Source organism: Sciurus vulgaris (assembly GCF_902686455.1).
Source record: "Sciurus vulgaris genome assembly, chromosome: 9".
Classification (NCBI taxonomy): Eukaryota; Metazoa; Chordata; class Mammalia; order Rodentia; family Sciuridae; genus Sciurus; species Sciurus vulgaris.
In genome coordinates, this window is record NC_136469.1 from 40786953 (window position 1) to 40791968 (window position 5016).

A 5016-nucleotide genomic window follows, 5' to 3' on the forward strand; every position below is an offset into this window, starting at 1 on the left:
GATATTCTTCTCTATTTCTAGTTTTCTGAGATTTTTTAATAGTTGGTTCTGAATTATTTTTTCAAATGCTCTTTGTACCTCTATTGATATATGAATTTTCTTCTTTTGCTATCGATATGATTACATTGCTTGATTTTCAAATGTTGAAAGATAATGTATAACTTGGATAAAAGGTACGTAAACATAGAACATTTTAATGCATTATTAGATTCAGTGTACTAAAATTTTGTTGAGGATTTTGCATCTATGTTCATGAGACATATTAGTCCATACTTTTCTTGTAATATTTTTTGGTCTGGATTTGGTGTTACATTAACACTGACTTCATAGAAAGAGTTAGAAAATGTTCTCTCTGCTTTTATACTCTGAAAGAGATTGTAGAAAGTTGGCATAGTTTCTTCCTTAAATGTTTAATAGCATTCAATAGTGAGCTCATGGGACTGATGCTTTCTGGTTTGGGAGATAGTAATCTTTGAGTCAATTTTTTTGTAGATAAAAGCCTGTTCAGATTGGCTATTTCTTCTTTTGTGAGATATGACTGAGAGCATACTTCAAGTAATTGCTATTTTAATCTTGGTTATCAAGTTGTATGTATGGAGTTATTCATAATATTCATTTGGTATCCTTTTCATGTCCCTGGGTTCTATAGTGATAGCACCCTTCCCTTTCTTAATAATTTATGCTATTCTCTCATTTTTCCTTAACCTGGCTAGATGCTTATCAGTTTTATTAGTCTTTAAGAAGTGACAGGATTTTTTTTTTTTAATTTTAGTGATTTTTCTCTATTGATTTTGTATTTAATTTCATGTTTGTTCAGCTATTTGCTTGTTAGGACAAAGTAGTGACTTCTACATCTTATCAGATGGACCAGAAAACAAGTGTTTATTATTGTTTTGTAGTAGAGAAAATTAGTAAATGACCTATATGTTTACCAAAGCAGGAATGGATAGAGTGTATTCATACAATGAAACAACAATTGAATTTGTTGAACTCCTCTTTGCAACACACAGATGGGAAAAGTCTCAAAATAATAACTGGAGTGGGAAATAGGTTATCTAAAATGAAACTCAAGAACATTTAAAACAATACCCATTTATTTTCGTTTACATACGTGGGCATTTTTTAAAAAATTTTAATTTTTAAATTCGTTCTAGTTAGTTATACATGACAGTAGAGCGCATTTATGGCTTTTGATAAATCATACATAAATGGAGACTAATTTATTATTTTTTTGTTGTACTTGTAGGTGATGCCATCCAGTGGAGTCAATTTGGTGTGGGAGACAAACGAGTAACGAGGCTCTTGAATTCGGAACAGTTTTATTGCTGATTTAGGAAACCCGGGAACACAAATGCTCAAGGAGAGTGGGCTTATATCCCCTCCAGGAGGTGAAGTGCGGGCTGGCAGGGAGCCAAAGGGCATGCTTGGTATGCCTGAGAAAAACAGGAAGCTGTTGCAATTGGCTACATGTATGCATGAGCTCGTGATTGCTTGACTTTTAACAGGATTGGGTGGACATATCTGATCGAAATTGCTTATGCATGAGACTGCTTATATATTGAGGGTGAGACTGCTTTGGGGGGGTTGTTGTTGTTGTTGGGATCCAAATAAAGAGGCTGCTTCATGACAATCTGATGTGTACGTGTCTTTATGTCCCACTGAACAGTGACATTTGGTGGCCCGTATGGGGAACGGTAAGTAATAAAGGAGAAAATTTTTCACTAGCACAGTCAACTAGCAGGTTTCCCTATTTGAGGAAACAGTGGCCTTAAGGTACTAACAGAAGGCTCCCCTAGTGAGGGAACTTAACAGAAGGCTGTCCCAAGAGACAGCAAAGGACATTCTGTAGTAAATGAATGTGTGTAAGGTGTTACTTGTGTTAATGTTTTTGTTACTTTTTCTTGTTTGGTTTCTGTTTAAATTTCACGGATTTGCATGGAAGGCTCTCTTAGCACCTCTCCCTCTTGGTACTTTGCCTACATGGACATTAGTTCGTTTCATCTGACTTCCAAGGAACCAAAATTTCAAGAACACCTAAGAGAAGGGGAAGAGATATTAGAAACTGTAAGAGAAGAACAATCAAGTTGAGATTCTGAAAGAGAAAGTAGATGTTCAGACTTAGAACAGGGATGTGACTCTGAAGAACAGGAACTATCTGAGACAGAGCTAGAAAAGAAGTTCTCTCAGTGGCATTTAGTCCCTACCGCGCTGCACCCTCCGGCGTATAATCCAGGTCACCACTGTTTTCCAATTTGTAGGGGGGCATGTACTTGCTGCACAGGGGCAGCCCCCAGACAGTGGGCTGATATAGAATCTCAATCAGTGTTCCCAATATTCCCGGTATTTGAAGATCAAAACAATCAGAGATATCATCATATATTAGATATAAAATTAGTGAAACAGTTAAAAGAAGCAGTTATGTCCTATGGAGTACAAGCTGCATTTACCATTTCTTTTTTAGATAATGTTGCAAGTCAAAATCTTACTCTGACTGACTGGGGTAATTTAGCAAAAGCATGTTTATCTGGGGGACAATATCTTATGTGGAAGGTGGCCAACCAGGAGTTATGTTCTGATATTGCCCGACGTAATGCAGTTGCGGGCAATCCTCAATGGAATCTAGACATGCTGACAGGCCAAGGACCATATGAAGGGCAAGGTAATCAGATTAATTTCCACCCTGATGTGTATCAACAAATTAGTGCTGCTGCCACTAAAGCTTGGAAAACGCTTTCAGGTGCTGGCGATCTTCAAGGACAGTTATCTAAGATTATTCAAGGCAACAATTAACCCTCTGCCGATTTTGTAGACAGATTGGTTCAGACAGCAGGATGTCTATTTGGAGATGTAGACCAGGCTATGCCTTTAGTCAAACAGCTTGCATATGAGCAAGCAAATAAATGGTGTAAAGAAGCAATAAGATCTTGGAAAAACAAAGACCTTGGAGCCTATTTAAAGGCTTGTAGGGATTTAATGAGGCTTTTATTCAAGGTCCGGTGATGGCTGCAATGCTTGCACAGGGTCTCAGAGACAATGCCAACTCCCACCCAGGCCAACAGTGTTATCGGAGCAAACAATATGGACACATAAAAAAGGACTTCCCCCAGGGTCTTGTGCCAAAATCATGTACCCGATGTAAAAAAGGGAAACACTGGGCAAGTGACTGTAAATCAACTAGAGATAAAGATGGTAACCCTTTACCTCCAAAAGATGGGAATCAGGGCCCCCGGCCTCAGGGCCCACAAATATACAGGGCTATCCAGTCCGTACCTTGGACCCATTACCCCTTGACTCCCCAATTAGACAAACAAGAGGAAGTGCAGGATTGGACCTCTGTGCCTCTGCCAGAGCAGTATTAGGTGATATTAACTGGATTAGACCTTACCTTCACTTACCCACCTCAAGTTTGGGCCCCTGTTTGACACTCTTAAAGGTGATTCTGATCCCCTTTCTAAGTGGGTGCTTACCCCTAAGGCTCGAACAGCTCTCAAGCTTGTTGAAACAGCTATGGAAAAGGTTCATCTTGATCATATTGACCTAGCTAAGCCTTTATCATTCATTGTCTTGGCCACAAATAAGTTACTCACAGGAGTGTTTTGGCAAAAGGGTCCTATTCTATGGGTTCACATAAATTATGCCCCTAGCAAGGTCTTATCCTTGTTTACTGAATCTGTGGCAGAATTAATCCTTAGGGCATTAAAAGTATCCCTTTCCACCTTTGGATCACATCCCTTGACAATAACTACTCCTTATACTACTGATCAGATACAATATCTTATTAATAATTCAAATTCATGGGCTATGGTCTTTACTAGTACTTCTGCTGTGTTTGACGATCATTTGTCATCTGATCCTCTTCTCCAATTTTGGAGTCGACATCCTATAATTTTCCCCAAAGTCACCCAAAAAGAACCTATTATAGGAGCTACCCTTATATTTACTGATGGATCAAAAATGGTACTGGTGCTATTACTGTAAATAATGTTACAGAAACATTGCTGTTTAATACTCTATCTGCACAACAGACAGAACTATTAGTAGCTATAGAAGTATTCCAAACCCACCATGAGCCTTTAACCTATTCTCTGATAGCAAATACGTTAGAATTTAGAATTTAGAATTAACTGCTCTGCTCTCCCTCACTTCCACCATCACTAAGTATTTACAATCTTTACAAAAACTTATTTGGGAAAGAAAAAGCCCTTTTTTTTTATTGGGCATGTTCGGGCTCATACTGGCCTTCCAGGTCCTCTAAGTTTACACAATGATTTAACAGACATTGCCACCAGAGACCCACATATCTTTGAGGCACTTGAAAATGCAAAAAATTTTCATTCCAAATTTCATGTAAATGCTTTTACTCTACGTTTACGTTATCAGATTACTAAGGCAACAGTTCAAGACATGGTCAAGTCTTGTGCTAAATGTGTTACACTTATTCCTAACCCCTTGTTAGGAGTAAATCCAAAAGGGCTTCAACCCAATCATATTTGGCAAATGGCTGTAACTCATTATTCAGAATTTGGAAAACTACAATTCATCCATGTGTCAATGGATACCTTATCTGAATTTATTATGGCCTCTGCTCATGCTGGAGAAAAAATCAAAGATGTAATAACACACTGTTTACATTCTTTCTCCATCCTAGGGGTCCCCAAACAAATTAAAACAGATAATAGTCCTGGATATATGTCCCAGGCCTTTAAACAATTTTTTTCCACCTTTGGTATTCAACATGTCACAGGAATTCCCTATAATCCTACTGGACAAAGCATTGTTGAGTGTGCCCATTTAACACTTAAAAACATGCTTTATAAACAAAAAGGGGGAATAGGGGCATCATACAGATCCCAAAAGACAAATTATCTGTTGCCTTGTTCATTTTAAATTTTTTAAATCTTGATTCTGAGGGCCGATCAGCTGCTGACCGTCATTCAGAGCCTAATAAAAAACATCTGCCTCAAGTGCTCTGGAAGGACATTCTATCTGGACAATGGAAAGGCCTGGATCTGGTAT